The sequence below is a fragment of the Mustela putorius genome, unplaced genomic scaffold (assembly GCF_011764305.1).
Source record: "Mustela putorius furo isolate JIRA1106 unplaced genomic scaffold, ASM1176430v1.1 tig00000129_pilon_pilon_pilon, whole genome shotgun sequence".
NCBI classification, from domain to species: Eukaryota; Metazoa; Chordata; class Mammalia; order Carnivora; family Mustelidae; genus Mustela; species Mustela putorius.
The window spans coordinates 47,348,144-47,374,958 of record NW_025421290.1 but is presented as its reverse complement, the minus strand read 5'-3'; positions in this window follow the sequence as shown (position 1 = coordinate 47,374,958).

The window sequence follows — 26,815 nt, the reverse complement described above, 5'->3', positions numbered from 1 at the left end:
GGCTCTCCTGCTGACCCTGGTGTCCCCATGGTGGGACCCACATATCTGCAGCATTTTTAGAAAAGTCATGCACATCTAATTACATGGAGAGCCCAACCCATTCATTTCCTGGTTTTCCCTCACATAGATGATAGATGAATTTTGGGACACTTAACCCTAAAAGATCATGGAACACATTGCCCCCCTCTCGGGTTAGATTAGCTATGGGACCAGCAGAAAGGGTATATGTCCCTTTATGCTTTCCTCTAGTGCTGGGGAAGAACACACTCTCCTTCCTTGACTTTGCAGCGATTCTGGACTCCTCCTGAAATGCTTAGGTCAAATTCCACCATTAGAAGGGCCAGGAACTCCTCCAGAAATCCTTGATGTTTTTCAGAATTTTGTCTGTTTGGAAATTTTTTTATGGGAACTTGATGAAATAGTTTATGAAAATGAGCCTCATAAGTGAGAACATGGTCATTCAATAAGCAATTTATCAATACCTATTGTGTGCTACTTTCAGAGGTCTTTGGGAAGGAAGAACTTAGCCAACAGGATCCCTACAATTAGCTCCCCTGCCAGTCTGTGTGTGAATTAGAAAAAAAGAGATCCTTCTGAGCAGATGTATCCTTGTGCTAGGACACAGAGCTTGACAAAAGGAGCATGGACTGGCTTTTCCTTCCCATTTGGCTCCTCATCCAGATGCTTTTGTGCAGTCAACAACCTCTCCAACCTGTGGGGCCTGCCATCTATGAGCAGGGAAGAGTGTTGATTAGAGAAGCTTGTCAAATGTTGCGGGGCAAGCAGACAGATGTGTCCTGGTGAGGACTTTGCTGCCCACCAACTACATGACTTGAGATGAGATATTCAGTACAGGTACATCTCCCTTTCCTCATCTGTAAAGTTGGTTTGAAAAGATCAGCTTCCCCAGGTTGTTCTGAGGATCACATGGGACAACAAATAAGAAGGCACTTTGACAACTGAATAGCACTTAAGTATGGCTGTCAGTTGGCAACATTGTTATCACCTGCGTTATTGAGAAGATCATGTTATAAACAAATGGGCTATCTGGGCCAGCTAGAAATCTAATTGCCACTCAGAATGCCTTGTTTTGACGGTGTTCATCATGAGGGGATTTGTTGGGGCTCCAAGCCTTCTGCTTGAGCTCTAGTTCACGTCCCTTCGTGCTCTCCGTAATTCACATTGACATAAGGTGGGTCATTTTCACTGAGTACCATTTTAACTCATTTAACAAACATGAACTGAGCTTGTGCCCTGTTCTTTCCCTCACTACACACAAAGGGTAGAGGCATGAACCACATACAGACCTGGCCCTCATGGAGACTGCAGTGCAGTGAGGGAGACCATGGTGGACACGGGAAAATCTAGTGTGAGGTGGAAAGTGGTGAGTGGTGTAAGACAGGAGCAGAGAGTGGTGAGGCAATTCAAGATGTAGAAATGCCATTTCCTTCGAGTATGAAGGAGTGGCTGGGATTTGACTGTTGGGAGATAGGAGGAGGGGGGTTGCCGACAACAGGACCTCTGTTGGAAAATGCACAGAGGGAAGAGGGGTCTATTCCACTTTACTGAAGTTTGGGGTTAAGAAAGGTGTTAAACCTCAGAGCGCGTTCAAGGAGGTAAAAATGGATCATGGAATCTTCCTTCTTTAACACCTACCAAAATGGGTAAAAAATGAACAAAAACACGCCAGGAATGAATAGCTGCTGCACAGAACTTGACGGAGCAGTCTCGTGCTATTCATATGCAAAGATGGAAGCCAAAGAAAGAACATGCGATTCTGAAATGACCACCTGCATATTGTCCCAACCCCCCAAAATAACACATGGATGAAATAGGGAAGTAAACAACTCATATTTTGTATGTATGTATGCATGTATGTATGCATGCATGCATGTATGTATGTATGCATGTATGGGTGCATGTATGCATGTATGCATGTGTGTATGTGTGCATGTATGTGTGCATGTATGCATGTGTATATGTGCATGCATGTATGTATGTGTATGCATGTATGCATGCATGTATGCATGCATGTATGTATGCATGTATTTCTTTCTTTTTCAATTGCCCCCTTTTCTAATTTTGAAGTGGGTATACTGAGGGGGCTAGTAGAAACCTTTAGGAAAAGTCTAGGAAAATTCATTGCGTTGTACTCATGCACCACCTGCCTGTGTCCGTTGAGGCAGATGTGGGACAGACTGGAGCTGGGCTTGCTGCTCCCTGAGCTCTTTTTGGCGTTATGAAGCTTGTTCCTGCCTGGGGTAGACGGTCTCATCACCCAAATAGAACACAGCTCCTGCAGTGTGGAGTGACCCCGTGGGACAGGGCGTGTGCCAGGATCTTGGAGTTCAGGCTGATCCCAGTCTCACAGCAAGTTCTCCATCAGAGAAAGCAGGTCTGGACAGAGCTACCCTGTCTAGGGTAAGGTAGATGGAAAGAAATGGCTTGATGGCCATTCAAGTATACCCCATCAAGAGCTGAAGCTACAGAATTTAAAGAAGGTTCTGTACAAAACCCAGATGAAGAGCCTAGTCCTCAAGAAGATATAACCCTGGGAACTGAAGAAAATTCCCAGCTTTGTGCTATAGAAGAAGATCGTATGGCCATGAGTTTGGTGAACTGAAAACTCAGAGGACAGTTGGAAACATTCAAAGATGAGAAGTGGTATTCCAAGTGAAAATAACCTGCAGCCTGGAATGGCAGCAGATACTGCTTGTTAAGGAAGTGCTTGTGATAGTCAACAAATAAATAAATATGTGCAGAGGAGAAAGGCCAGAGAGCAAATCAGCCAGAGGATAACATACAGAGGGTAGACTGCGATGACACACTACATGAAGAAGCCACGGTCCCCAAACACTGGAACTACCAGAGAGGGCTTCTGCTCATTGACATAGCTGAAGAGAAGGAAAAGATCCTTTCATATGAAATTTCACACTGTTTCATAGAAAGTTGATGAAGAGCATTTCGTACCAAGACACATCCTTGTTTAATTTACTGACCATCAATCTGAGCAGAAAACACACGTGTCCCGAAAGGAAGGAACATCAAATTTCAGGTTTTCCCTCCAGCAACATATCCCACACCAAGACGGGAGCAGCTGCTATGAGGTCCTGGAGGAGGTATGGTGTGACTCTTATGCCTGGTTGTGTTTCAGGTATGAGTACAGTCAGCATGGGCGCTGAAGCATGGCAGCAGGGTCTGCGGGATCCTGGGGAGAGCAGTACCCTGAGTCTGAGTCCAGCAGATCCGGAGGAAGAGTGAGAGGTGGCACGGGGTGTTAAGAACGTGTATGAGGCAGCCCACACGTGAACACAGAGAGATGGTGCATCACGTTCTGGGGGCAGGAAACACTTCCATGCCTAGATTCCACAGCCAGACCAAGCACTTGTAGGGAAAGGCTGAGTCTGATTTTCCTTCTTCAGTATATTGACACAAGCAGACAAAATGTGGACTATCAATCACTTAAAATCTCAGATAACAGAGCATGTACGTGACTTTCTTGAAACAAAATGGACAACGAACTTCAGCTAACCAAGCAATGAATCAAAGACCTGAGATGGAGAGGCCATGGGGAAGGGACTGATGGTGAGTGCTGAAAGTACAGATAAGTAAGCTAGTAGTAAAAACTTGCAGGAATTTTGGTTACAGAATGGAATCTAAATGCCATAAACCCTGTTCACTTAAAAAAAAAAAAAAAAAAAAAAAAAAAAAAAAAGAACTAACTAGACCAGGGATCAGCAAATGTTTTCTGTAAAAGCTTTGCAGACCCTCTACCATTGCTATTACCTACTCCTCTTATTTATTTTTTGTGGGTTTATTACCTTTGAAAATGTAGAGACTATTCATAGCTCACACACTGAATTAAAACGGACCAGGTGATTTGGGCACACGGGCTGGTTATAGATTGCTGAGCCTTGAACATCATTGGCCTCTTACCTACCATTCAATCTATGAAACCACATTGCCTGGCCATGCACATTTGCTCTGCTGGGAAATACTGAGCAGCAGAGAAAATGTGACCTGAAATGGAGATGGAAAAATCCAAGGCAAGACCTTATAACTTCAAGTCAGGGCTCATAGCTGCCCTGGGGAATATGGTGGTCACTGCCACATGTGACGCTTCACACTGAGGTGTGTTATAAGTATCAGCTATACCCAAATTGTGATGACTCCATAAAAACAAAATAATATAAATATCTCATTCATGATGAAGGATTTTTTTATATTGATTACATGATGAAATGATCTTATTTTGGGTATATTGAGTTAAATAAATTATATCATTGAAATTAATTGCATTTGTTTCATTTTACTTTTTTAGAGGTGTGTTACCATAAAATTTATATATGTGTGTGTGTGTGTGTGTGTGTGTGTGTGTGTGTATCCTTATATTTGTAATGGACTGTGGAATTTGGAGCACCTGACAAAAAAGATAAGAAGATTTTTCATAAAGATGGAGCCATGCCACTAATGGAACCAGGTTTGTTAGGCGAATGGACTCCACATCTGTCTGTCCTCAGTTTTCTCGGTTGAAAGGAGGGTGGTTAGAATCTCTTCAAGAGTAAGTGAGGCTCCCATTAAAATCCTGGATGTTCCACCTGCTCTCTGTATGGACTCAGAAAAGACCCTTTTTTATTTGATTATTCTTTATCCTCTGGTATAGGAAGGACAATTGGGAAGAAGAGTTTGTGGTGAAGATATCTTATGAATCTCTAGTTATAGCCCCTTGTCAGTGCTTGTATAAGTGAAAGGGGCTGGTAATGTCCACCTCACTCAGAGATGGGCTGGTTTCGTGAACACTAGGATTTGGAACTTGGTAGAAGGAGGACACTCTGGGAGGTAGGTGGGTTGTGTCTCCAAATGGGCATTCCCTCTTCAGCTCTGTCTTCCTTCCCAGGGCATTCCCTTCTGAAATTCCCTTACGTGTCCACTCTTCACCTGACTCCTCTACATGGCTCAGCAGGCCCGCCGATGTGTTCTCTTGGTCATTCTCATGACTCTACTCTTTGCCTTGGGTTTGAATAACCCCTTTTTGTTCAACTTCACCTGCACTCAATCTTTCAGACCAAATTTTCAGACAAATTTTCTCTGCTGCTTGGCCTCCTGATCTCCCCTTCCTTTGAGGTTGACTGCTTCTTGGGTGTGGGGGTGGGCGGATGTCTCTGATTTACCCCGGCACACTGAGCCAATGACCCAGGGTCTGGTCATGTTGACCCTCAGCAACCCTTGACAAAGGAACGCATAAATGAATGCATGCGTGATGGTGTAGAAAGAGCTGGGACTTTTCAACACCTGTGTAAGAAGTCCTGTCTCTGCTGAGAAGTTTCCTTGTAAAGGACATGTTGGGGGTGGGTGTTGGGACTCTCTGTTTCTGACTGAGATTGGGACGGGAACAAAATGAAAAACTGTCCCACTGGCAGTTGTCATTTGGGTCTCCCTGAAGCAGACCCTGAGACCAGGAATTGTGCGCACGTAGATTATTTGGGACGTGACACAGGAGGACATGTAGGAGCAACAGGGATGCGAGGCAGCCTGTGGAGATGACTGAGAAAAGTTCACTGCTACATCATGACCCCTGTGGGCAGTGGGAGCCCGGCCTCGCCAGGGAACCATGGGAGAGAGTGTAGAGCACACCTCAGGCTTGTCTCATGTGAGGAGGGACAGAGGCTGGGGATTTCTTTGCCATCTCCCATCTATCACTGGCGGGGCACTGCTGGGGCTCGGTGCCAATGCCTGGGCACCTCCATCTTCTCCCTGCCTCAGGCAAAGGAAAATAAGCAGAGGCAGAAGCCAGGAACTGGCAGCCGGAGGTTGGGCTGCTGTGCATTGAGGGGAGAGGGGCTACCGCAGAGACAAGGATGTTCCTGCTCTACTGGCCCACCCAACACCTTGCTTCCCCTGTGAAGGTAGCCTGGTTTTGTTTGCAACACCAGCATGTCAAGGCAATGGACCATATTAGGCCCAAGCAAACGACTACAATTCTGTTTCCGTATCTCCCAGTATCCCTTGAAGACCAGGGCGGGTCAATTCTAGCAATTCTAGCAATGACCCCAAAAGGTAAGATAGCTCTGGAGGCTTCTGGGAAAACATTTTCACTTTTACGATAAAAGGGACCGGCCCTGTTGGCATTGTGCCCAATCTCTTCTTTTAGACAGGGTGTAAGTCTGATTTGAGGAAGCACAGCACGGCAGCCTCCTTGGCACCTGGAGTGAAAAGTTCACAGAACTACCACGAAGCCACACCTGCTGTGACCTCCACCCTCTGGTTACTTGGGGAAGATAAGGTATCAGGGGTCAGATATTGCCTTACCTGCCACCAAAACCACTTCCATCTGATGCCGTTGGGAAAAGTGGGGAACGGGATGCGGGGCCGGTGTTTGCAAAAAACCCAAGTGCCCAGGATGTGATACTGTAGCATAGCTCCTCACGTCCTGGAGATGAGTTCATAGTCTGTAACACATGACCACAGACTCAGTGGCTTAAAACAACACACATTTATCCTCTCACAGTCCTGGGGGTCAGGAGTCCGACATCAAAGTGTTTACAGAGCAGGTTCCTTAGGGAGGCTTCAGGAAAGAATCCTTTTTCTTGCCTTCCTCGGCTTCTAGAAGCACCCACATTCCTCGGCCCCCTCCCTCCCCACCTTGCTCCCAGTCTTTGCACCTGTCGCCACATCTCCTCCTGGCAGACTTGATGCCACCTGCAGCCCTCCCATAAGGGCGCAGGTGGGTGCATTGGGTTCACCCAGAAACCCCTTGTTAGGACCCTTAACTTGATCGTGTCTGCAAAGTCCCTTTTGCCAAATAAAATAAAGTTTGCAAGTTATAGGGGTCAAGACCTGGATATCTTAGGGAAGGGCATGACCCAGCCTGCCACAGGAGAGGTTAGTGGATTCCTGAAAAAAGACAGGGAGCCGCTGGACCTCCTGGATGTTGGGGCTGGGGGTGGGGCAGAGGTAAGCACTGTGTTTGGATGTAGGTGCTTAAAGGCAGATGCAGAAACAAAAAGAGGTCATGAGTCCAGGACTGTAACCCACATGCCCGGAAACATGGTTTGGGTCCAGTTGGGTCAAGTTCAACCTTCAGGTCTTTCAGTGACGGGTGTGGGGGGAGGGGACCCCTGGGTCACAATGGATGGAGAAAGGAATGAATCTACAAATTGGGACTCCCAGCAGGTGCGCCTCCTTCCTGGTGGGAGGGAAAGCCTGCTGTCTGCCTCCTCCCTCTGCAACTCCCTGTGGGGGGGGGCTACAGGTTCAGGGGTTGGGGGTGCTTCTGCTTCTGTCTGTTCCAACGGGTTTAGACAAGGACACTGAGCCTACGGACGGACGGACGAGGGCAGGGAGATAAGGGCCGGGACTTTCACTTTCAGAGTAGGCCTGGGACTGTGGGTCTGGAACAAAGCCGGCTTCCTGGGGTGCCAAGAATGTCACTCCGCTGGTTCAGTGCCTGGCCCCTCCTAGCCCTGCCCTGAGCCGTGGAGGGAGAACATAAATCAGGCTCAGGAAGGCCACCCTCTGCTGTCACATCCTGGCCTCCAACTCCCTTTCCACTTCCCCACTCTGTCATGGCTGCTCAAACAGTCTGCTCCATTAATTTCAGGCCTTGGTTCATTTTTGTTTGGCTTCTGGAAAGGGGCGGGCGTTCTGCAGAAGGGAAGCAATGCCAAGGAACGGAGCATTCAGTGGGAACGATCTTGTAGAATAAGCACCATGGTCCTTGTTTTTGGAAGGATGCTCAGAGATGTTAGGTCAATGGCCAAGGTCACGTGGGCAGGTAGCTGAGGAAGGACGAGAGGATTCGGGCTCTGTGGGGTACACTCCCAACCCTGTGTTCTTCGCAGTGGACAAGCTTCTCCTTCTACCTCTCAGCCTGGATGTGGACGCAGGCTTGTACCACAGACCGGTTTTCTCCACCCTAATACAATGAAATCCAAGAGTTTAGCATAAAATAGAATGGAGTTTGTGAGAGCAAAGCCATGCCAAGACAATTTAAGCTGGACTCCGTGATAAACGGAGATTTGATATTTCTGGATAATTCCCACTGAGCACCCTTCCTCTTTAATTATCTTGTGGTCACCCTTTTAAAGGTGATTAAAGCTATTCTTCAGTAGATGTGGTTATAGATTGAGTGGGAACCTGGTCTTTCTTGTGGTTTCTACTGCAGCAATTAAATCTGGCCGGCTCGTAGACCCTGTGGGGCAGGAGGGGTTTTACCAAGCAAAATGATTTTCCCCTCTGGGCAATGTTAAATTTAGGAAAAATACAATTAATTATATCGGACAGGTACCTATTATGTATCACACACACTGTAGAAACTCATGGGCTTCTTTCACTGCTCCTCGCCTGGTCTGGGTCCAGGGCTCCAGCCCATCACCGAGGGCCTCAGCTGGTCCTTCCATGAAGCCTCCCCCGGGCCCCGGGGCCCCTCCTCCACGGCTCCCTCCCAGCCCCCCATCGGTCTGCCCTTCCTGCCCCTGACAACCAGAGCTCTCTTTGGAAGTAATAATAGAAGGACTTGTGTTTACCAGAACTTTCTCTAACGCTCTCAGACGTGTTGTTTGGGTGCTTGTGTTGAGAAATGCAGGAGTGCTGGGGCAGTGGAGCAAAGGCAACCCACAGTGCCCTGTCTCCCACCCACTGTGGGGCCCGGGGGTGGGGGGTGGGGGGAGAGCTGCAGCCTCCCAGCGCCTCCTTCCTGCAAAAGGAAGGGTTGAACCAAACACCTTCAAAATCTTTTTCAGTTCCAAGTGAGGAATGTCGGCGGTGGCTCAGGGGGACGAGAGCCCCAATTCCTCGGCAAAAGACGTAATTAATATTTTTTCTCAGGTGCAGTTTTCTGTTCCCAATGTTGAAAGAAGCTTGGGTTTCACACATGATTATACTCTCCCCTCTCTGCTGGCAGCGTCTCGAGCTCTCGGGTGGATTTGGGAAGAAGGATTCACAAACACGATTGCTAAGCCCCGTCCAGCTGGGTCCCCAGCGAGGGTCGGCGGTGAGGAGGTGCTCAGAAGGTATTTGCTGGCAAACAAAGAGGTGGCTTTTCCAAGATGTCCATGATTGCGCATCACGAGTGAGATACTGGTGCAACGTCAGGCGCGTCCATATTCTCCCGCGTGGCGAGATACGTTTCGTGGAACAGGCGCGTGTGGTGCGTCCGCTGGTGGTGTTTAGGGTCCTGCTGCCTGGGGCGCGGGATCCGGAGCGCTTCCTTCTCTACGTTTGATCTGGCCCCTTCCTTCCCTGGGCACCATCTTTCTGTCTTCATTCCCTTCCTGATAAACTGGGATCGGCTTACCTGCCAGCTGTCTCACCAGGGTGTTGTGAGGATTAATGAGATAATATTTTTTAAGTACTCAGAGATCTTCTGATGAAAGAGGCTATAAAAGTACAAAGTGTCACTATTATTATAATTAATGGCATTTCTGAGAGCTTTCAAAGTGTACATTGGGTTATACAGAAGACAGAGGAGGTCCCTGCCTCAGGAGCCAGCTTCCCTTCGGGGAAAAACAAGGCCAAAGAGCCCGTGTGTGGCCAAGATGACCGTGAGGGGCCGGTGGTCACACACGCAGCGGCGGGAGGAAGGGCGTGGAGAGGTGGACTCCGAGCTGGGGCGCAGGTGGGGACCTTGTGATGCTAAGAGATCCAGGAAGGTCTGAAGACATCATTCATTTCCCTTCTGGGGCAAGGAGAGGTCCGCTAACGACCAGACCTCAGAGCAAGGTGCATCTCTGTGTGGTTCTCTCTCTTGTTATGGCCTTTACACCGGGGCCTCCTGGAGTCCTGCCTGCTCCTTTACTGCACGATGACTGCGTTCCCCGCGTATGCCAGCCTCCTAGCTGGGCAACAGGGTTCACACAAGGAAAGACACAGTCCCCATGTGCAGAAGGGGAGGACAGGTACATGCCCCTAGAGCTAGTGCAGGAAATGGAAGTGCAGTGAGCCTGGGGAAAGCAGGTGGCTTGGTGGGAAACCAGAAAGGAGCGATTTCAGCAGACTGCAGGATCGGGGAAGGTGTCCTGGAGGACATGGGCCATTGAGCTGGCTCCGGAAGGCCCCAAAGTGTAGCCGGCTGACGGGGGAGGGGTGTGGCTGTGGGGGGCGGAGGGGCTCATCCAAGCAGAGGGGACCCCATGCATGAGGTCGAGAAAGCCAAGAGCACATGCTTGATTGTCAGGAGGTGGACATGGAAGTGATCTGACACACTTAGGAAGCCGCTCCGGCCTGGGACCGGCTGAGAGCACGTCGGACCTGAATCAGTGGCCACAGGGAGGTTGTGAGGAGGGACAGCAAAGAAGTAGCCTCTGTAGGGCCAGCTGAGGGGAATGAAGGGAGCAGAGGGTTCAACTGCGGCTTCTGTACTAGCAGTTCGTGTGTTGGAGTCACAGACTAGACGGTGGGGCCTTTGGGAGAAGCCACCGAGCCTGTTCTGTCTTTGGGCCAAGAACGCCGAGGACAATGACAGGGCCAGGACCTGCCGCATCACCTGCCGGGCCCAGCGAAGAGTGAAGGGCGGGGGGCACCTGTTCAAAAATGAAGAACACGAAACCGAGGGTGGGGCCTTTCTGAGCGCGGGGCCCTGTCCAGCTCTGCGTGTCGCACGCTCCCCACGAAGCCATCCCTGGCCAGTCCGGCGGCGGATACCCAACATCTTGAGCGGACGGGCCGTGGCACAGGCGGTGGAAATGTCAGGCAGCGCGTTTCCCCAGATTCACGTACTGAAGCGTCAAACAGGCTGGCCCTCAGGCCTTTCGCCCTTGCCGGTGGGCACCGTTCCGGTCACCAGGAGGTCAATACGTATTTGTACAGAACAACAGGAGAAAGGACCAACACTCACAGGTCTCCAGTCCTCAGTATCTGCTGCACAGAAAACACAAACACATCCTTCCACTAGCCGGGGCGGGAGCCACGTGAGCCGCGTCTCCCTGGGCACCTGAATGATTTTTCTTGCCAGAGGAATTGGCTTAAAAGGAAATGCTACTTTATTTGAGTTAGTGAGTCAAGGGCAGGGCCACCGTGTGGGACCGGAGTGGACTTCCACACGGAACACTGCAGGAGACGTACGTATCCTCCCAGAGGAGTCCGAGATGCGCAGATACGTCTGCAGCACGACCTTGGCTACGTCTCCGCTCGGAGCTGGGACACCGTGAACCGGACAAAGTCTCTGCCTTCGCGGGGCTTCTGTGGCATGAAATTACTCAGGAAGTATCCGCCGTTCCTGCTCTCAGTCATGAACACTTTCCTGCCGTTTCTGTACTGGATGCTGCTCTCAATAATGGAATACGCTGTACTTCAGGGGACACAAAACACATGGAACGCTTTGCTGCCACTCGTGCCTGACTTTGGAGAGCTGTGGCTTCCCCGTAAAATCCCCAGCCTCTCCACGTCGAATCTGGCCACTGGGAGGATATTCAGGAAGGTGACAGCCCCAGGTGGGGAGAGCCTACCGCGCTCTCCTGTTTCCTGGAAATTTAGTTCTTCGGTTTTAGTTGTATAAATCAGCTTTGCTCCTGTTGCATGTAGTCAGTGTTTGATTGAATTTGGGGCTCTGTTTCCAGCCTTGTGCACGCTCCTTCCTGCAGGTCAGACCTCACGGCTCTCCACTTTTCCCTCTCAGTGAAGGACATTGTTGATACATTTCTTTGGTACATTGGTGGGAAACTCTTATCCTTATGTTTAAGAGATAACTTTGATGGCCCTTTAATATTTTTAATCATAAATACCTTGGAAGTTTACAGTGAGTGTGTGCGCGCGCGCGCGTGTGTGTGTGTGTGTACACACATGATTCCTGTGAACCAGAACACTTTTTTTCATACCACTTGGGCAACACAACACTCACTATGACCAGCGGAAATATCACGCATTCAGTATCTGAATAGAATTTTATTTTATTTATTTTTTATTTTAAAAAAAGATTTTATTTATTTATTTGAGAGAGAGAGAGAGAGAGCAGGAGCAAGAAAGCATTAATGGGAGAGAGACTCTCTGATGAGCAGGGAGTCCAACTTGGGGTTGATCCAAGCACCCCAGGATCATGACCTGAGCTGAAGGTAGACACTTAACAGATTGAGTCCCCCAGGTGCCCCCCCAAATGCAACTTTAACACCATTTATTATTTGTCTGACTTTGGACAAGCTTCTGTCTCTGCATCTTTAGCTAGGAAAACAGTGCCTTCTTCATAAAAAAGGGTTTTTAATGGAGAGCAGAGAGAATGCCTCCAACACAGCAGGCCCAGTGCCAGCACATCTGAGCCCCTTAATACATCATCTGCAGCTGTTTGAATCTCCCGTGGGTCCAGTACCATTCTTTGAGAAAGTTGTGTTTACCAGGAGCTTCCCAGAAAAAAAAAAAAAAATCATCCAGGTGATATTACCATTTCTTGTGTTTCCTTCCAAGATTTTCCTCTTCCCTGATCTTTCTGCATTGAAGCCCATCAAGCCTGCGGACCATGCCTGAGAAATCACTCAGCATTCAGATCGATGCCAGGCTCAGCATGGTACTTCTTTTTCCATATGTTATATTTGATAAGTAGGCTATTGTATCACTGGTTTCCTCAGTGTCCACTCCCCATTGCTCTCCAGTGGAGACGTGTGAACTGGTCAACTGACTGAAGTCTTTGTCCCTAGTCTTCGAGCCTGTAAATTCATGGTTCTGGATCTGCCAAGGCACAACTCTTTCCAGGATCTTTATGTTTACCCATTTAGGAAGAAAATGCTAAAGAAGCGATTGGATTTTCAGAGGAGTAGATATGACATACTTTTCAGTAATATTATAATGGAACCAGCTTTTCTGACACCTGAGTACATTTTTCACTAAATGGAATCCAAGGAAGATAGTATGAAAATGAGCAAGGAAAAAAAAAATGTTTGTGCAGTGGAGGGAATACTGTGGCTATTAAATTCATAAACCTACATTCCAATTCTGGCTCTGTCCTATTCTCACGGTGAAACTAGCACGGGTATCCCTCTTGACCTCAGTCTCCTTCCCTGTGAAATGTGGATGGCCGTTTCCAACTCATGACTATTTAGCAATTTGGAGAATAAGATCGGGTCAGAAGCAAAAGTGCCAGCCTACTGTTAGCACTGTGCTCTCTCTCTCTGTCATTCTCTCTCTTTCCACAAATCTTCTCTACTGAAGACGGCCAGAGCTAAAAAATGTTTTAGAGATCATCTGGTCATTCCCTCTCCAGGTGAATGGACAAGAGTTTCCACGTAACTCCCAGTGAATGGAAGATGGCGTTGGAGATATACGAGTCCCTCACTCCTGGGTCCATCATTATCCAACTCCCTGAGGCTGAAGGTCCTCTCCTACTTTTCCAGCTGAAGATGTTTCTGATTCTTAGCTGTGAATTAATTAAAGGAAAAAAAAAAAAAAAGAGAAATCAGACACAAAGCAGTTATTCAGTAAATGTTTGTAGGATGAATGTGATTCTTCAAAACTAGAAATTTAGGTGCAAATTCACTCAAAACACTAAGGCTAAGAAAAGTGACTTCAGGCATGTGTTGACAATGATGCATGTCTGCCTCGGGCCCTGTTCCTGATATTCGGAGCTGGAATGGATCGTTTGGGGCAGCAAAGGGAGACAAACCCCAAAAAAGCAAAGGATGTGAAAGAGAAGAGATATTGTCTTTCTATCATATCCTCTGGCCATCGCTGGGTCCAAAGTAAAGTTCAAAGTTCTAGATCTTTCTTTGAGCCTGGTCTCACTCTGGTCTGCTCAGTCCTTAGTGCTGTGTTCTTCCGTAATTTTATCAGTTGTGGGGACAGGAACAAGCAGTAATAAGGGAAGAACATCAGAGCTGGAGAGAAAGTTAATATACTGGCTGAAAGAATCCAGGAAGACGTAGATAGACGAGAGCAACTGGGTGGACCCAAGGAGGTGAACATTAACCAAAGAACAGATAAATTTTTGTATTTATTAGAAACAAACAGAATAAAAGACAAAAACAGGAAAGAAAATCAAACAAACAGGGCAGAAAGATGGGCTGAAGGTCTGTAATAAGTTTAATGAGGAAAAGACTGAAGGAAAATACTTGATTGTTAAAGATTGATTGGATTCAATATCGAGACACTTTAAAAAAAATTAATTTCTTTATTTGTCAGAGGGAGTGAGAGCACAAGCAGGGGGAGCAGCAGGCAGAGGGAGAAGCAGGCTCCCCACTGAACAAGGAGCCTGATGTAGAACACGATCTCAGGACCCTGGGATCATGTCCTGAGTGGAAGGCAGACAGTTAACTGCCCAGGAATCCCTCAAAATTGGGACACTTGTTACAAAATAGAAATACAATAAAAAAGTGAATATTTGTTGTTTTAAGAGAAATCTATATTTAAAAGCATAACTTGCTTTCCCATACCATTTAAAGCGGAAAAGCCTTGGGGTGGCTCAAAGAGGCCAGTTTTCATTGATAAGCCCCTGATTTAGAGAAAAACACTGGGGAGGTCAGAATGCATAGTGACTGGAGATCTTGGTGGTGTTCTGAGGACCGTGGTCTGGTCATAAGACGTCTTTTGGAGTTAAGGGGGAAAAAAATGCTTCATTATTCGTAACAGCATACCTAAATTGGCCCTGAGAGTAAATTGTCATTGGTGGGTAATTTTAAGAGCACCGCCAAGGAAGTTTCCAGAGTATGTCTTTCTTGCCAACAACATAATCCTGGCAAGACTGTAAAGATGGGATGTGGACAGGCATCAAAGCCTGGAAGCTCCTTTGACTATCCCCAACCGACTTCAGTCCGACAACGGGGCAATATCTTTCGGTCGATGTTTGCTTATTCTCAGGACATCGTGAGACTTTCTTGCAGTTGGAAGGCTCTGATGCTAGTGGAACATTTGTTTGACTTGTTTCTGATATGGGGAGAATCGAATCCATGTCTCCAGAGGCAAGGGCATACATTTCCCTGGGACTCTTATTAATGAACTTCGCAAAACTTTGACTTTTACAAACAAAAACTTCCTCCTCAGTTTTCAGGAAATACATGAAATTATAGGACTAAAATAATCAGTGCTTTCAGAGATACTCGACTTCCTTTGGCCTAAGGTATGTCATTAGCTTTAATGGCAACAAAGTCAACTCCTTTTGGGAATCATCACCTTTCACCTTAGACGTTAAGAGGAGGGGAGGGTGCTCCCTGTCATTAGCAATTTCACCGTCAGCCCTGTCACAAGCTGATGTGGTCAAGAACTGCAAGAGACTCGTGCATGTGCCCAGCCTCACCGTCAGCAGGTATAAACAACCTCCCCATACCTTTCTACTGAGCAGACTCTGACTGATCTAAAACGTAGAGGTGTAATCTTCTGGAGGAAGATTGCTCTCAGACTCTGAAGCAAAGAATTGATCAGATACTGCTAAAAACAGAACCATGGCAAAAATCTTAGGCAGTAACCCTTGAAACCATGTTTTCTTATTTAAAAAACACAAATTGTCTTCAATGAACCATTGGTCATCCCTCCAAAAAGTAAATCAGGGCACCTGGCTGGCCCACGTGGTGGAGCATGAGACTTTCGATCTCGGGGTTGTAAGTTCGAGTCTCACGCTGGGATTACTTAAAAATAAAAAATAAAAGATAATTCAAATAAAAGCATGGATTGAAGGATTTTATGCTTTTGTAATAAAATTATGTGGCTATCACAAACCTCTTGATGCGATGTGATAAGAAAGTCACTTAATTGTTGTGGCATTTTTTTCCCAAAACCCCAACATCCTATTGAATCATGCGAAGAGCATCAGACAAACCCAGTCGAGGGAGGTTCTATGGGAACCTGGTCAGTACTCTTCAAGAATGTCAAGGTTGTCAAAGGCAAGGACATGCTGAGAAACTGGCAGACCCGAGGAGATGAGGGACATGTGGGACCAAATGCAGCAGTGAGAGGACATTAGTGGGGAAACTGGTGAAACCCAGGTAAAATCTGGAACTACTAAATACTAATGTACTGATGTTGGTGTCTTAGTTTTGACAACGACACCGTTGACAATACATGTTGGCCATGGGGGAACTGGATAAGAGCCTATGGGGGTTCTCTGTGCTATCTTTGCAAACTTCCTATGAATCTAAAGTTACTCCCAAATAAAAGAGTTCATAAAAAAAAAAAAATCTTCTGAAGGCACACTGTGTAACTCGTTACCAATGCCTCTTCATGCTCAATATCTTTCATGATTTAATACATGGTATTTTTTGGCCAACCCCCCCCCCATAGCTTCCCACATACACATACTGACAAGTTGCTATGCTTCCTCTAGTCTGATGATATGAGGCGTTAACTATTGTATTTTCCTTTTTGCCATGGCCACAGGAAACTCGGGTCCAACTTTGATACTAAATCAACCAAATGAACTCTCATGGTGAGTGGAGGTGAGTTTATCATCTCCATCACATATTTTCTCTTGATAAAGATAACCTCGTGGAGAATGGCTCTTTTACTCTGCCCGTGTTCACATCGTAAGAGCCATGGAGGAAAACGGGTGCTTCATGGTGGGGGGGGGGCGAAGAGACGGAGAAGGAGAGAGAAAGGGAGGGGGAGGAGAGGAGGAGGGGGACGGTGTGGGGGAGGGGGGCATGCAAGAGAGGTAGAGAGAAGGGGGAGGGGCAGGAGGGAAGCAAGGGGGGAGGGGAGGGAGGAAGGGGAGAGGCTAGCAAGGGCAGAGAGGAGCCTTGACTCCACATTTGCGAGAGTGAGGGCAACGCCTGGGTTATCTCAGAAATAAACAGCTTTGGGGGAAGACATGGGATTATCTGATGACAAAGACATTATAGTTTTTGAAGAGAATTAGGTTCTGTCCATCTGTCCATGTGTCAACCCACAAGGTTGAAACTGGACTGTGAAAGTTACCGAGAGGCAAGAACTCAAAGCGTGTGTCTAAGAGACGCGGTGCCGCAGGTTAGAGCGCATCCTGCCTCTCCATGCTGACCCCTTGCCAAGAGCTTGCCTTTGCTCATACTCTTGACCTTGGAACACGGGGCCCTTTGGCACCCACACTGGGTCTTCTTCTCAGCTCCCTCTGCTGTCAACCCCACCGCCAGCATCACCCCTCACCAAAACCAAATACCTGCTCTGCCTCCGGAATGGTGGGCGGTGCGGCTTTCTCTTGCTCCTTACTTTACCTCTACCCAGAATTAGAGCCGTGATGGGGAACATCTATTCCCTCCTGCGTGCCGGACCTTGTTCCAAGGGCTTCCTGAGTATTTGGTCATTTCATTTTTACAACCCCACAAAAGTAAGAGTTATTATTATCTCTGTTTTACAGAGAGGACCCTGGCGCAGGGAGAGTAAGATGACGCAGCTGAAGCGGCAGCATATAAGGACTCAAGCTCAGGACAGGCTCAGGAACTCGACTCTGAGCCATACGACCTCTTCGTGGCATTTCTCTGGATCACTCTCTGCCTGGACAACACCTGCACAATCATCAGCATTTTTTGATACGCGTTCCCGGACACCTTCTGAGTGCTCACAGACATAGGGGATGGGGAGGTTTCCTGAGGTGCTGTGGGCTGGGTGCCCTGAGCAGGGGCCAAACTGGAAGAAATGAAGAGTGTGAGCTTGCAGTCTAAGGGACCGAAACTCACCCCTGCCCGTGGACGTGGGATCTCTGGCAGATGGCTCACCTTCTTGTTGCCTCACATTTCTGACACACGCAAAGAGTATGGGATCCTCTTTGGATTGTAGGATTGCCGCGGGTCTACGGAGAGAGTCCAAGTGACATGTGTGGCATGATGCTTCACCCATACCTGTCATTGGCAGAGGTCAGCAATGGCTATTATTATTTATTATCACCATGTCGGGTACTCGCCCTTCATTTTCCTCAGTGAAGATAGGTACCTCTGTGAGCTCCCCGACTCCCACCTGCATGAAACGAATAGGTCCAACTCAATCTAAGAAGCTACCCATCTTCAATAGACATGAGGGGCTACAGGACAGAATGAGATGTCATTCCTACCCACAAAGTTCTCCCCCAATGCTGAGATGGTTGAACAGAAAAACAATCGCATTACAATGTGGTCAACAAAATGACAGAGGTAGATTGGAATGCAAAGGGAAGAATGCAGACCTAGTCTTCCTCTCCAGGAGGATTCATTTGGAAGCATTCAGGGCAAAGAGGCTGGCAGTACCACCCACTGCAGAAACACAGACTTGGAGGTCTGGACAAAGACCGAAGGCTTTAGGTGGTCGTAGCTATAGTGATAGACTCAGATGCTCCCCCTTAGCAGCACGGATTCTGGAAGAAATGGCAGGGGAGTCAGGGGTACATCCAAGGAGGGCAGGATTTGGACCACGTACAGAAACATGTCAGTTTTTCAATTCTTCTATCTTGGAATCCTTAGGAGGTCTTGGCTTTGCAAAACAACATATTACCTCTGAATCTGAGTCTCTGAAATCCTGGCAGGGGGGCCAGTCCAGCCGGCACTGTTGCCATATGTGTTTAGAATCTCATGCACAATAATTAATTTCCATTCTGCAAAAATGAATAATGAATATAGCATCCCACGTCAATTGATCCAAACAGAAGTTGACACATATTAAGAGACACACGCTGGTGAACAAACTTTTTAAACTGAGGCATTTTATTAACAAAGCAACTTTAAAAAATTCCCTATCTTCCAGACAATGGGAATTGAACATATTCCAACAAAGAGGGCAGGCCCAGCAGAGGGTGTCAAGTTGAGATTTGGGGAGGGGGAGGGAATGGAAAGATTGCACTTGTTTGAAGTTGCTGGGGGGGGGGGAGCTGAGTGGGAAGAAGAATGATGCTCCAGGGATAGAAGCAGAAAATAAAGTGACAGCCTTAAGGAATTTAAGAGCTAAATATTTTACTTTGATTTTTAATTATGCAGCCATGATGGAGAAATATGGGCACCGTGATGGTAAAATTAGGGAGATGAAAAAAATGATTTCAAAAACTCTCCATGACAGATGCTGGTCCGTCGATGCAATAAAGTCCTCACGGCTTCATCGTCCTCCTTGTCTGATTCAAAGGTTCTTTTAATAAGTCACTTGAAAATGTTGACAGAGTTGTGGAATTTGTGGTGGACGAGAAGCCGGGTTGTGAAAATATCCTGGGCAGTGTGATGAGGATCTAAATGATGCCCATTCATCAGGATTTGGAGACATCATGAAATACATTGTGATTTGACTGTTTCCATTCTCATAATTATTAGTACTGCTATTAATAATAGCTTCTATTTATTTGGAGCCATATGGGTCAGACTTTTCTCTTCTCGGCAAAATGCTTCTGCACAGCTGCTGGAAAGAGAGTGGGCACTGCTGCCCTTACTCTATAGATTATGAGACAGAGGCTCAGTGTGGACAGGAAGGTACCCCACCCACACTCGTCCAGTGACGAAGTTTGGAGCCTTGACATGAGTCTGGGTCTGTGGCTCCAAATCTTATGCTCATTCTGTAAAATGGGACTATCTTCCCTTAAACAGGAGGGAGGTAAATTTCTGATCTGGAGTCTAGAAGAAAACAACTTTGTAAGGTGTGGAAGGGGGAGAAATAGCATATTCAGCATTTTTCCTTGGGACCTTGAAGGTGTTCGTTGCATGGGCTTTACAACATTCCATGCTACCTGCATGGATGTCAAGAAGGATCAAACAGTTTGGCTGCATGAACAGAAGTATGATTCTTAGAATGAGGGAGGTGATAGGCTTGTGTGCCTGGCTTATGTCAGATTTCTCCTGAGAGTTGCATTCAATTCTAGGTGCCCTGTTTAAGGGAGAAGTCCCTAGACCTCCAGGAAGATGGTGGAAAGCTTCAGTGGGATCATCATGCAAACTCCTTAGATTGCTGAAGGTAAAGCCAGGATCATATTCTTCTCCTCAGAAGGGGCTTGCTGGAAATTGTCTGACCCATCCCAGAGGCCAGAAGAGGGACCTCTGGGTGGCAACCCTGAGAATGGGATTTTGATTGCATCACTCACATCGGAGTGATGCAATAAGGCGGACAGCATGCAGCCAAGAGCCGGCGTTATTTAGGGACAGACAGAGGTCAAGGAGCCATAGTCCTTGTTCTCTGGGGAGAAGACATGTGAGAAATCCCAAGCTGGCCACACAGAGAGCTTGAAGGTCCTCTCAGCCAGCCCAGAGTCAGGGGTAGGAAATGGGAGGTGTTCCAAGGTCACAGTGCTGATGTTGTAGATATGGGGAGGGGAGAAGTTGGGGCCATCTTTGTGGTCCATTGACAATGGCCCAGTTGTTCATCAAGGGCCGTGGGCTTCCTGTGAACTGAGCTTCACAGATAGACCCGTTGGGATGCAGAGTGATTGCAATGTAGCCATTTCAGGTGGTGACGTTGTGACCCAAAGCAGCACATTACTGTTCTGAGCTGTAAGGGACTTTTACAGTTATTTTTGTCCAACCTTCCCATTTTACAAATGAAGAACCCGAGGGTCAGAGATGTTAAAAGATTTCCCTCTTTTAGTTGCCTACCAGCATCGAGGGTGGCAAGGGGTATGGAGCAGGCTGATGGCTGCAGCCGTCCAGCTGCTAACCCTGGCCACTGCCTCTAAGCTCTGTTTGTGCCCTATTCAGCGGGGCTGTGGGGACTCTTGGAAATACATGTATGTATGTGTCACCTGACATGTCCTCAGAAATGGCCGCAAAGTGGTTGTTACTGGAAGACATGGACTAGAACGTGGATTTCCTGACTCCTCATTTGATCCCCTTCCCGCCACAGCATGGCCCTTCGGTGGGATTCCACACCCAGACAGCTTGCGTTGAGCAAGACAGATGTCAGTGCGGCAGTGTGGGCGGCACATGGCGTCCTGCGGGGAGCCTGAAAGCCACGGCGCTCTGGATGTCTTCTCTCTGGAACTTCGGTCTAACTTCTGGGGTGTGCGTGTGTGCATGTGTGCGTGCGTGCGTGTGTGTGTGTGTGTGTGTGTGTGTATACATGCCTGTGCCTGGAATGAGATCGTTATCTTTTCCTGACAATTCCCACATCATCGTATCTGACAGAATAGATTTACTGTTTAAGGTAAATGTTGAATTTGTACACTAGAGGCATGTGGTCTCAATTAGAAGAATCACAAACAATTTATTGTTGTTGTTTCTTTTTTTAAAGAAAATAATGGCAGAAAAAATCATGCGATGATGATAGGATGTGAAGACTCGGAGCACGACCCTGTTTAGAAACAATGGAGGGAGTATCATGATTCAAAAATTAGTGGATGTCCACGAAACAATTACGAGTGGAGTATTGAGTGAAACAACCCCTGCTTTATAACAAATGCCATATTGAGGTGCTGACTTATTTCTAGAAGATATAGTCCGAGGGATACAATTGTTTCAAATGCCTCCACTTAAACAGTGCAATATTGTAGACAATGTTTGGAAGCCTGTCTTCATCCATAAGCAGCTCACTGGGCCTAATTCCCAGGTTCAAGCTGCTCTCCGAGCAGAGGCTTGGTGTGCGGTCCAGGAGCGCTGGGGGTGGTGGCAGGAAGGCCCTGTAAATGACCTTGGGCAAGTTAATAAACTCTCAGGGGCTCGGTTTCCCTTCTGAAATCTATACTGAACGAGAGAGCTCTGGTGCCTTCCAGCTGTGGGAAAGACGTGGGTCCTGAATGTGAAAGCGTGGCAGATGTGCTGGTGGGGTGGCCACATACATACATATGCACATGCGCACACACACACACACACACACACACAAACATACACACATGCACACATATACATACACACACACACACAATTACTAAAAGAAATGCCGAAGACTTAAATTTCATTAAATACATTTTATAGCGATTTGAAACGGAGCCAGAATCCAACTGACTGAAAGCTGTAATAAGAGCACACGCGCACACACTCGCTGAGTTTGCAGATGATCCCCTACAAGCAAAGGTGGGGTGCGGGGAGAGGTTGATGTCCTGTGTTCCCAGCTTTCTTCTCCACTTGGAAGAGTTTATTTCTCACCAGGGTTTAAACACATCAGGTTAGGTACCTTTTGTTATTTGGTAGTCTTTCTATTTTCACTTTATTTTAGTAGAAAATTTACCCCCCCAATAGAAGAAAACTATGGTAATTAAAATAAAGGAGCTAGGAGAGTGCCAGGCCTGGCCTGTAGAGTCCTCTCTGAGCAGTGAACGAGGCTTCTGCAGAGGGCTGGGGTGCTCCCCAGGAGCACAGACAATGTGGAAGGCATTTGACTTGCTGTATTAGTTTTCATCAAAGATTCACAGCTCACGCTCAACAGCTTCTTTGCATTAAAATCTGTGACTGTAACATTTCAGGGAGAAACATTGATCTTTCTTTTTCTTGTTAACCCTTCCCCCCACCTTCTGAGAAGATCTGAAACACCCTGTCTATCTTTGTTGGAAAGTTCATTTCTACTACTAAAAATGACCCCATTTCTTTGCATCCTGGCTCCCGTGGGGGTCTCCTGCACCCATCCACATGGACCGTGCCTGGTGAAAAGCATATGCTGGGTGCCTGCTGAGGTGAAGGGTTCTTGGCCCCGAATCATGGGGGCTTTACAGAAGGATCCCCATGAGAAAAACCACCTGCCTTCTGTATGTGCCACATCTGGGGGCATCCCAGCCAAATTGTGCAGTTACTGAATTGAATTTTGGGGAGGAGTATCCCCATTGAATGCATTTAGCTAACTTTTTCTTTTGTTTATTTTTTATTAAGGTAAAATGCATAGGATACTGTACTGTTTGGCCATTTTCAGGTGTACAGTTCAGTGGCGTTAAATATACTGACAATGTTGGGCAAATTTCACTACCATCTGTCTCTAGAAATTCATGATTTCATGCAGAAACTCTGTCCCCATTAAACACTAACACTCTGTTTCCCTCTCTCCCAGCCCCTGCTAACCTTTATTCTGTTTTCTATCTCCATGAATTTGCCAATTTTAGGTATCTCACATAAGTGAGATTATATAATATTATTTGTCTTTGAGGGACTGGCTTGTTTCACTTAGCATCATGTCCTCAAGTTTCATTCATGTTGGAACATGTGTCTGAATATGTTTCCTTGTTTAGGACTGAATAATATTCCACTGTATGGATATACCACACTTCACTTATCCATTCATCCCTTCGAGGCACTAAGGTTGTTCCCAGTTTTGGTTGTTGTGAGTAGTGCTGCTGTGAAGATAAGTGTACAAATATCTAAGTCCCTGCTTTTAGTTCTTTTGGTCGTTTACCTAAAAGTGGAATTGCCAGATCATAAGGCAATTCCATGTTTAATTTTTTGAGGACCTGCCAACTTTTGAGTCCTGGGCTAGGACATGCGGATAGCTATGTGTGGATCTTCATGGAACAACACCTGGCCCTTTGGGGGCAAAGGGAGGCTTGCGAGGCTTAGTAAGGGGATGAGACCATCTGTCGTGGAAACCCCTGATTCAGTGCAGAACCCAGTTACTCCAACATTTTGTTTTAGTGCCATATAAATGTTCCAGAGTGCAGTTACTTGGTCCTCTGCCAGCGGCTGCACAGAGAGATTACTGGATGTGTTAACTGGCGACACGAGGCTTGGAAAGCAGCAGAGATCTGCCACAAAGCTAAATGTCAGCTCCCTCACTCTGGGGTGGGACTGCAGGCATATGAGGTAAGCTCTCTGGACCTCAGATGCCTCTGTGAAACAGCGCATCTGCAGACACCATCTCCAAGATGGAAGACTGGACTTGGAGGTGATGTGCTCCAACACAGAGCCAGGTGTGGACTGGACAGTCACATAGCCAGTCCTGAACTTACAAATGGCAAGGCTGGAATTGAAGGTTGTGTCTGGTATTAGAAGAACCACATGCTCTTCCACTGCAGTTTACACAGATCTTGACTCAGTTTTCCCATCTGTCAAATGGGACTCCAAATGCTCACCTCCCAGTGCTGCTGCAAGGCGCCAGTGGGATGGCTTGTGTAAAGGGCCTGCCCATTCCTTGGCATGAATGAGCACTATGTGCCTGGTGCTGTGCTCAGGTTTTGCAAACATCTCATGGTGTATGTCCTTTAAGGCATGGGTTCCAGCACAAGCAGGAATCTCTCAGGACCTTTGGAGAGACAGAGAAATCTGCTCAAGATTTCACAGCTATAAAGTGATGGGCATGCTCTTTCATCTCTGTTCCTTAGCAAGGCCCTTGGCCTATAGCAGGAGGGGTGGGCAGTGTCTGGCAGGCAGAGGCTGGCTGCGTCGTGCCCTGGCTCAGGGATGATGGCGCTGCTGGGGCCGCCCCTGTCTCTGCCCGGTTTCCTGCGTCTGGATGGCTCTGAGGTTGCAAGTGGTTTCCTGTTTCTCTGCAGCTCAGGACTGGCCTAATTGGAAAGACATGTCAGGCTGATGTGTCCAGTGTGCTGGAGATGAGGTGTGGGGGGTCCAGTTTGCTCAAGTCGTGTCTGTAGAGGAATCTGGAAGAGGACACATGGAGGGATTGGAGACCACAGACCTCGGGGGATTCTCTGAAAGGCTTCCGTGGGCCACACAATGCACATCACTTTGTGCAAAGCAGCTTGGAGGGGGGCAGTGTTGAGTCTGCCCTCTGTGGCTCTTCTGCGGCGGGCAGTTGCCCTGCTCTTGGAGCCTTCTTTGTTCGCCATTAGTAGGGTGTGGCTCAACTTCACAAAAATGAGATCCCATGTATGGCCATGTGCTTTGCAGACACCAAAGCCTGGAATCAAAATCTGCAGATGAACAAATACGTGTAACCTTTAAAACACTACCCATTTAGCCCCAAAAGGAACATATCAGAGCACAAGATGAGGCTTGCCTGTACCCTTTAGAATGGATAAGGAAGGGGACTTATATGAGCAATCCACATCTGAGAACATTTTTGCCATGGTGAGCTTCTTATAAAGGGAGAGAGAGGCATAGTTCCTTGTTGCCCAGGGTTTATAGTCTTCTTGATGTGCTCAAGAGATCTCCAGATTCACATTCTGGCTCAAATTCTTGTTCTCAAATAGAATATTGGGGTGGAATAGGAGGACTTCACTCTATCACTTCTTCCTTTTCTTAATGTGTGATAAGCCTCAGTGTTTCCATCTGCAAAATGGTCCCCAAGGCAATGTCTTTAGCAGAGTACAGAACCTGGTTTAGGGTTAGTTGCATTCAATCATTGTTTGATTATGTGCCTGCTGCTCCTTTCCTCACCTCAGGAAGAAGTTGTCCATGCCTCTGAGACGTGGAGCTCCTCTCCCCAAACTCCCAATATTCCGGTCCAACAGTACCCCCCTACTTCTGCCAGGCAGCTCACTGGTGAGCAAGGCAGACGTGGAGGGCTCCATTTCATGCTGTGAAGTGGCCTCCCACATGCCTGAGAAAACCATGGCCACCGCAAGCAGCATTCCATCCCTTGGTTGGTGGCGCCTGGCCACAGGGACATGTGCTCGGCTCAGCTCACGCTGGCGTGATCGGTCTCCCACAGAGCTCAGGGAGGTGGGTCTCTACCACCCCATGACTATGAAATCTGATGGCCCCAGGCTTGTGCATGATAAGGTCCTGGGTTGCTAAAGTGTGTTGGTCAGAAGGTCCAGCCCTTCACCTCTACCTGTAGCCAGCACGGTTCACTGTTCAGCAGGGCTGGCTCCCACAGGGGGTCCCTCACAGCAGGGAAGGCAGGAAGGCAATGGGGAGGGGCTTCCAGACGGTTCTAGATAAAATGACAAAGTGGGCAATGTTCCCTTCAGATTTTGAAGAAACAATGTGGCATAACAGGGGATTTGCAGACAGACTTGAGCTTCATGTGAGCTCTGGCATTCACTGGCTGTGTGGTCTTGGACAAGTTGGCTCACTGCAACCTCAGTTTAGCTCATTTGTAAAAATGGGGGTAAAACTGCTGTATGTGTGTCTCTATGTGTGTGTGCAATGATTAAGAGGAAGGAAGGCACCATGTAAAGTATCTGGCACATGACAGGTGTTTTATGCAATTCAATGTACTCTCCCCTTTATTTCCTCCAGTGTCCTATTAAATATCTCTTAATCTCTTTTCAACAATGGTTTATTAAGCACCTACTATGTGCTAGGCATTGCACTAGGTCATGGTCATGTGATTGAGCCAGCCTTAGACACTGCCAACATGGACCTTGCAATCTTCTAGGGAAGGAAACCATGTAGAGAAACAATAGCTCCCAGAGCGGCCCAGTCCACAGCAGGAGATGTAGAAGAGCTATGGAAGCAGAGCGGAGGTCTTCTACCCTCTTGAGTTGTTCAGTAAATATACACTCAAGCCTTCAGTGTTCCAGACCACCTATGAGGCCCTTGATGTACTGAGTTGAGTGGGACATGCCCTACGTTCTCAAGGAGCACATGTTACTAAGGTAAGGCACATGTACGTGCAGACAGTTCCAGCAGCTTGATCGAGATCCCGCCCGAGTACAGACATGGGGGCAGAAATACACCTTTTCAAGGTGGCAGCCCTATGGAGTCTTCAACATGATAACCTTGACCATGATGGATATCTGCAGTGGAATCCAAACTCCACTCGTTGATATTTTAATGGCCAGTATCCACCTTGTTTCCCCATTTGTGGAGAAAGGGGTGAGGGGGTCCAACACGTAAGCTTCCTATGGGCTAGGATTTTTCTCGATTAACTTGTTGGATCTCTACCTAAGTCGGTACACTTCATGTAAGGAAGTACAGACCGAGGAGGTAAATGGACTTGTCTAAGGTCACATGGCCGATGGCTAGTGGAGTCATTCCCAGTCACGGCTGATTTATGTCCAAACCCCATGTCTTTTACCGCCCCTTGCATCCCTGGGTGGGGCCAGAAGATACGACGCGCACTGTCCTCGTCCTCGTCTAGAATGTGCCCCAGAGCAAAATGCGGGAGAGTTTTCACGATCTGCCTTCCCGCGGAGCGGGGCTAGCGTGTGAGTGCAGGGTTCTGGGAAGAA